The sequence below is a fragment of the Protopterus annectens genome, chromosome 5.part0, assembly GCF_019279795.1.
Source record: "Protopterus annectens isolate FY-2018-M chromosome 5.part0, PAN1.0, whole genome shotgun sequence".
Classification (NCBI taxonomy): Eukaryota; Metazoa; Chordata; order Ceratodontiformes; family Protopteridae; genus Protopterus; species Protopterus annectens.
This window is the reverse complement of record NC_056735.1, coordinates 996,703,786-996,712,201: the sequence shown is the minus strand read 5'-3', so window position 1 is coordinate 996,712,201 and position 8,416 is coordinate 996,703,786. Positions and strand designations below refer to the sequence as shown.

Below are 8,416 nucleotides of genomic sequence, written 5' to 3'. Positions count from 1 at the left end.
GAGGAGCTGTGGATGCTCAGGACAGGATTTAAAAATGGCACCACAGTCCATGGGAGATATAAGTAAACTCCAGGAGGAAACTAGCTACGGGGGAGGGGATAGGTGGAGGGAAGGTGGTTGGACTAGAGGGGTAGAAGGTAGGAGGGACTAAAGGGGTGGAAAATTGGTAGGAAGAAAAGTTCCAGGAGGGGGGAGGGCTTAGCTTAATAGAGGTGAGTATGGCAGGAAAAAGTATCAGCAAAGAGCAGTTTAAAGCCTGTAGTTGGAATGTATGAGCTAAATATTTCCAGCCAGAAAATGAAGGCTGCCTTTACAGAGGGTGGTTTAGCAGGGGGGGAGAAGATATTTACAGTCTAAGGATATTAACTCACAACCGTTTGTGAAAAAATAAAACTTGTTGGAATTATAAAGAATATCTAGCATTTTTATTGGTAGATGCTGTCACCTAATGGTAGAAGGAGATAGCAAACAGCAGGGATAGTTGGACCAGTCTTAGGTTTAAATATATTCTAGTGTAGTGATAACAGGAGGGAGAGAGGGCAAACGGTCTACGGTAGGCTGCTAGAACACGCACACGGGAGGGCAGACTAACTCTATAGACAGCACGTCAAGTCTACATTTAAGTAGTGTTAAGCAACATACATTTAAACAATCTTGTTGGGGGGGGGGTCTTCTCAGTAGTAATTTTCTAAGTACCAGGCCAGCTGGCCAATTCAGGGTGTCTTCAGGTGATGGCCGGAGGTATTCCTTTTGCATTTAAAGCAGGGAGGGAGCACACAGGATGGATTAATTTACACAATCTTGTTGGGGGGGGTCTTCTCAGTAGTATTTTTCTAAGTACCAGGCAAGCTGGCCAGTTCAGGGAGTCTTCACGTGATGGCCAGAGGTATCCTTTTTGCATTTAAAGAAGGGAGGGAGCACCCAGGATGGATTAATTTACACAATCTTGTTGGGGGGGGGTCTTCTCAGTAGTATTTTTTTAAGTACCAGGCAAGCTGGCCAATTCAGGGTGTCCTGAAGTGATGGCCGGAGGTATTCCTTTTGCGTTTAAAGCAGGGAGGGAGCACCTGGGATGGATTAATTTACACAATCTTGTTGGGGGGGTCTTCTCAGTAGTATTTTTCTAAGTACCAGGCAAGCTGGCTAATTCAGGATGCCTTCAGGTGATGGCCGGAGGTATTCCTTTTGCATTTAAAGCAGGGAGGGAGCACCTGGGATGGATTACGGGAGGCGAAAACAAGCAGCCTAAACCACAGGACCAGCACAGAGGAGCTGGATTATTAGACTACATGCGGATGGCAATATGGCTTGAATGGACATGTTACAATGAAAACTGCATTAAAAGCTAGACACTTATTTAAGTGATTTAATAACATGTATTTTTCTAATAATTTTTTAGTAAATCTAGGTCTTTGTTATGAACTTTGAAATACATAGCCACAGCAAGGCATTCATGATGTATCTTTGTGGTCTGAGTAGATCTACATGATTTTGCGTACATGGCCACTAGGCAGGCACAGTGAGTTAGATGACTATATATACACATACACTTCCTGTATCTAACAATATTTTTGTCCATAGTGAAGTCCATGTTATAGTACCATTATAATACTTTGGGAGTTTTAGAAGGGTCTAATGTATATCTACATAGATATTTTATGACTTGCCTCCAGGATATGAATTCATCTTCCAGCTACAAGCATTTATATATGTTTTTGTTATATTGTTATCTATTTATTGACTTTAGAATGGTAGACGAGTTTTCTACATTTTTATTTTTGTATTTTTCATATTTATTTTTATAACATTACACTTGCATGCTCAGGTGACTTAGTTCACATGTTGTTGGCTTCTATCTTATCCATACATATATGCTGAAATTTGCTACTAATAGTTTTCAGTGACAGTTTTTACTTATTTTTATGGGAAGTGTGTATATATACATTGTCTCTATCTGCTTATACTGAGACACAACTAAGTAGGTAACACTATGTTGATTTTAAGCATTTAGAAATGAATAGTATCTTCTTCTTCTTCTTTTAGCTTTTCCCACTTAGGGGTCGCCACAGTGGATCACCAGTCCACTCATGATTGGCAGTGGAGTTTTACGGTGTCAAGTTGCCAGCCCGTTGTCCAACCTTCCACGGAAGGTGCACACACGCACGCACTCACACCTAGGGCCAATTCAGAGTATCCAATCCACCTACAGCATGCCTTTGGGATGTGGGAGGAAACCAGGGCACCTGGAGGAAAATCATGCGATGACAGGGAGGACATGCAGACTCCGCACAGAAGGAACCCCAGCCAAGGATTGAACCGGAGAACCTCTTGCTGTGAGGCAGTAACACTAACTGCTGCACTATCGAAGCCGTCCTTAGAAATGAATAGTATATAGGGTATTTATATATATATATATATATATATATATATATATATATATATATATATATATATATATATATATATATGTATATATATATATATATATATATATTCATTGTTAGTTAAAAACTTTAATAGTTGATGGTATCTGTTTTTTTTTACATATTTTAATATGATTTAGTAGGGCTTTGAAACATGTATATTTCTGCTGTTTATATAAGCGTACTCTAGAGAGCATATGCCTTTAAAATTAGTAGGAATACGCTTAATTGGATACAAAGTAGCACACTATGTTCCAGCTGTAGGGACTGATGTGAGCATTTTATTGTTTCTCAAAGTTTAAATTGCTTTATATAGAATCTTATGTTATTTTATTTGTTTGGTCTAAAGAAGCAAGCAGCATACTGAGAAAGTGCTAACCGAAATAAATGTTATCACCCTGGCGTGTTTCAGATCTTTTAATTTCTTTTCAGTTTTGTGGTTTAATTGAATTAAATTAATTATTTTGTTTTCTTTACAGCACAGAGGTTTAGTCCACCATCTACAGATTGATGTACAGTTTCACACCCACTTCAACTTTCTGAATGTAGAGCACATTAGTCTACATGAATTTAGCCAAGGAAACACTGCTGTTAAGGGTACAGACATAAGCAGTGAATAAAGCAGGAATTTTCAGTACAGCCTGCTAGTAAGCGTAACTAGCTGTGAATGAGCTGCATAGCACAAACATAAGAATAAAAACAAGTAATAAGACTGTGCAAAAATGCCTCTAAAGCAAAAGCATCCAAAAAGGTCCTGCAAAGCAGGACCATGGGAAATATGCAAATAGCCCCTTAAAGATATACACATTTTTTAGGTATATGGCTTCTGAATGTCTAATGCCTTTTAATTTGTACATGTCTTTATTGAAGCACTCAGGTTGATTTGTATTCTTTGTCCTTTGAACTTGTGGTCTGAGCAAACAGTACTTCAACTTGCTTCACAACAGTGTGCTTAGCGGGCTGTATAGTGTGACTAGTGTTACTAAAGCAAAATATATTGCAAATATTTGCTATACACACACATACATACATATACCTGTGGTGCTGTTTGTTTTGCAGATGTGCAAGAGGTCCATCAGACCCTGGTAGTTGATAGCATCATACAAAGCTATGAATTTCGCAGTAACCTGCAGGAGACTGAGTAAAAAGATAGACCCTTAAGGTTGTCTGAGTAGGACAAGGCATTTATACCCTGGATTCTCCTCGTGAGAAACCTTTGATGGCATTCCAACTATTGCAGGTGCCTGGTGAGGTACATGGTAAAGGGGGAATTGTTTATATATATATATATATATATATATATATATATATATATATATATATATATATATATATATATATACATAAAACTATATATTAAAATGTATATATATATATATATATATATATATATATATATATATATATATATTAATAAACACCCACAGTAAACTTTATAGTCTATACATATGTATATCTATATTTAGTTTAAAACTAAGCATAGATAGCTAGATAGATAAATAGATATCTACACACACACACACACACACACATATATATATATATGTATATATATATATATATATACTTAAAATGTGATCTGTGTTTATCTTTGTTCTTACTATTTGTTTACTTAAAACTTTTTTTTTTTTTTTTTTTTGGGAGCTTCTCTCCTCAGGTCTCTGCTGAAAATGGGCTTCTAAGAACCCAGACAGACAAACCCGATTAACAAATGTAAAAATAAATAATAAATAAATATACATATATATATATATATATATATATATATATATATATATATATATATATATATATATTAGACACACACACACACACACTCACACACACACACACACACACACCTTGTTTACCAGCGACTAAAATAAGGAAATGACACATGAGATATAGAGAGCATAAGGCCAGGAGCTACTCTCTATGAATGCTTGACAAAGGGGAGGAGTTATAAAAGAGGAGCATACAGAATGAAGTCAAACACAAGGGGCTGTACTACTGAATACACTAAAACCGAAAAGAAGTAAACACCAGTCTACAAATGAAGAAACTTCTCAGGTAAGCCATTTACTGAACTGCAATAGTTATCTAAGAGACATGAAGAAGAAGTAATAATTAATTGTATTAGTTAGTGTGCTTATAGTGTGCACTCTGGATTCAGTCAAACTATCACTCTTGTGTAAAAAGAAGAACTGTATTTTATTACATTTTGTCTCTTGCTAAATCTATCACTCTACCCACTGCATGTTCTGTCATTCCAAAGAGCAATTTAGAGTTTACAGTTGACAGTTGATTGTCTGCTATACCTTTAGCTATATCTTTTAAGCAGGAGAATCGAATCCGAAACTTAAAGTCTGCTGTGGGTGTTCTGCTTGTTACGTAAACCACCGTGTCATGTTACACTCTGTTTAAAGGAACAGGAAAGCAAAACTCTGCAGCTTAGTTATAATAAGGGATTTTGTGTGTGAGTGGCTTTGCCAGAATTAAACATCTTCTGAACAGCAGAAAAAACACTATGTATTCTAATTGTTAGTGTGACTGTGCTAAAAACCAAGAAAGCTGGGTGGCTTCTGTTATTTCTGCACTATGGACTTAAACCACGAGAGCTTCCATTATGTTGCTCTAAATGTGATCACGTTTCAGTATCCCAGAAATGTGTTTCAAATAGTTCTAAATTTAACAGAGACATGCTGAGGCACAACTGAGCCCTAGAGCTGTAGTTAAAAGGTATACAGGCAACCTGAACTAGTTGCCACAGAATATTATTTGCCCAGATAGTGGAAAAGTCATCTGCCTTACAGCACATTAACTAAGAGCAGTGGTATCCAGGGTGAAAGTATAATGAAGCCCACTGGACAACAAGATGAAGACAGACTTCAGGCCATAACTGACTTTTTAAACAAGCACAATCTTGTTTCTGAGAACTTGTGTAAAACAAGATGACAAAATAAAATCCATACTGCAAAAGTAAACAGAAAAGACTAGTGAGACATTAGAAAACATATATAGATTCACAGAAGTTGAAAAGGTGTATTTGACAATGACATGTCTAAAAAAAGGGTCTCTAGACCAGTCCACCTACCCGGTTACCAAACAATAAATAAATAAATGTGAAAAGAGTGATCGTTTCCTGGAAAACAAAGTGGTGTATGTTGCTGAGGAAATGTTTTGGAGTGAAAAGGTTGCTGAAATTCTGACAAGGGATAGTAGTGTAACATAATCAGACAGTCCCATTGATTACCAACAGTGCTGATATTATTGCAAACCTTTGATTCTGAGTTTAAATGTCAAGAAGAAAGGTAGAATAATGTGACCATTAATGGAGACAGCAGTGCCCCAGTCTATTGCATCATATGGACAAGGTTCTAAATAATGTGAAACTCATACCAGTGTCCATTAAGTTACACGGCAACACAGTTCATCCATACTTTATGTTCAGAGATTCCAACCAAGAAAAGCTGGGATATTAACAGCAATATATCTGTAGGAATTTGCAATGATTCACAATGTGCCCTTATGGTCTTGTTTCTTAAGGGTTTATTAAGATGTCAGGTACTATAAATTTAATTCAAAAAATTCACCTAAATGCCCATATTGTATAGATCAAACGGCTGACCTTTTACGCATGTTCTGGAGTTGCAAATGTATTTTTAAACTCTGGAATTCTTTGAAATTCCAACTATAAAAAGTGGGATATCAACAGTCTACACTTTCTTGGGAGTTTATGATTCTTTATATTCTGCCAATTAATATGGATAAATCCCAAAGGATCATACTCATAAATATTTTTTTGTTAATGAAGCTGTACATAGCTACAAATTGGTTGAATCCATCCCAGACTTCATGGGAAAACTTTAAGGGTGTAGCGATAAAACATATCTTAGCACACAAATTACTAATTAATGATCATAAGAAAAGTGTAAATAACACAAAAATATGGGAGCAAATTTTTAATATTGTCTTAGCTTAAGGTTCCAGTCCACTTTTCTCCGGGAAGTACAGACTAATTATGGAGTTTACTATAGATAAGCCTTATATTGATACTAGATTTTTATTTTCTTTTTTTGTAATACCTATTTAGAAGTATATATTTATGTATAATGACTATGTAACTGTTGGAAGCATTCATGTATATATTGTAAATATGTTGTAGTATTGTATTAACATTTGGAAAAAAATAAAGAATTATTACTGAAAAAAAAAAAGATGTCAGGTACAAAACTAACTGGGTCATTGGTGTGTTTAGACAGCCTATTAAGTGGAATACAGGAAGGATGATGACATATGAAATGGGTCCTAGGATGTATGTCAGCTGAATGTGCTCATCATGTATAAGAAGGCTGATGACATATGAAATGGGTCCTAGGATATATGTCAGCTGAATCCTGACGCCTGTTGTGTACTGGCATCACTTTTTCCTCATGCCTGGATTTTAAAACAGTCCTCAAGGACTGGTATCTGGCTGAATTATGAAGAAGGACGTGTCATTTTGTGATGCAACTATCATGTTTCCCATCTTCAAATTTCTTAGACAGTTTCAGATGAAGTTTGCCCCTTCTGTCCTGGTCTGATCTTTGATGAAGAGGAAACCTAGGCGCACTGAAACTCTGGTGGTAGCTATCAATTATAGGCAGCTAGGAGATCAGACAGTATGGACCTCTTATTTTGAAACAACAAAGTCCTATATAGATATGTCCTTTTTAGTCCTCATAAAGTCATTCAAAACATAATACTTTAGTACAGTCTAGTTTACATTCTATGTAATACCTGTTTACTAGTGTTCCAGTTAGTGTGTCTCTGCATGGATACACAATTTATTCTTTCTTCAGTCGGGATTTGCATTTTTTTCATCTGCCCCTTTAGCTTGTTTCCTAAAGTTGTTTTGACAAGTTACTATTTTATAAGCTGAAATGAAAATGGTGGCTGAGACAAACTCTTTAAGAACAATTACCATGTTTTATTGCACACTGCCTCAGTAATAAGTAATAGGAAACAGTGCTGCAATCACTCAGCCCTTCTGCACATTGATCCTAATGTTTCCACTGTTTGCATTCTCCTCCACCTATTGCCGAGTCAGTGCATTTCCATTACCTCATTTGTATCCTGCTTCCTGCATTACTTTCATGGAGCTTTACTAAAGTCCTTCCAACTTAATCTATTCTCCCGCTATTAATACTTTTGCATTTCCACATGTCTTAACTTTCCTTCTTCACTTCCAGTTCTGTGTACCTTACAGCTAGCAAAACCATATAGCTATTACTAATGTATGGCTATACTTCAAGCATGTTAGCACACCTTTATTAACACCTTTAAACTAATTACTGTCATTATTAAACTAATTCTGCTTTGCCAGTTTTGTGCTATATTTTTTAATTGGAGTTTTTCTCCCCAGGCCTATGTCTAAATGGGATTGGCCCAAATAGAATGTCAACGTTAAGTAAATAAATAAATGAAATAAAATAGTATAATAAAAATATACTGCAAATAAAATAAAATCATAGAAGTAGCTGGCTCATTTAGAGCCTGGTGCCATTTATTGATCTGGCACCTGTCAAAGAATGTTTCCCAGTGTGGTTAGTGTTCCTCACTTCAGGAGCAAGCCATGCCTCTTTCTACAATCCTCAACTCTTAAGTGAGGAGCAAGCAAAAGTAATTATTTCTAAAAAAACAATGAAGTAAACATCTTGCTAGACCTTACACCACACATGCTTCAGTTATTCATTTCTGTACCAGGATTCAGAAATGTTCCCTCTAACATCTTATGCCTGGGATAGCTTTCACTATCACCCCACCCTAGCTGCACATATGAATAAAATATAAGCAGAACTGTGTCTATGTCTAAAAATAATCTTGTGGATAGCCTGTCTACAAGGTATTAGCTACCTTCATCTGCAATATTAGAAACTGACATTGTTCACACAGAAAAAAGTTACAACTTTCAGCATCTTACTGTAGATACCATATTAGTTCTAACAGCATTATAATACATATTTGTACTGAAA

The 8,416-nt window shown here is 36.0% G+C and overlaps 1 protein-coding gene across 1 annotated transcript in view; it reads left to right on the top strand.

Annotated features, from left to right (window-relative positions):
• The first annotated feature begins 4,374 nt into the window (after positions 1-4,374).
• LOC122802921 (nuclear factor 7, brain-like) overlaps positions 4,375-8,416 on the top strand; it is a 78,343-nt gene continuing 74,301 nt past the window's right edge. Inside the window, exon 1 of the mRNA XM_044072738.1 lies at positions 4,375-4,472. The gene's annotated coding sequence lies outside the window, so the exon portion shown is untranslated. The remainder of the gene's footprint in view (positions 4,473-8,416) is intronic.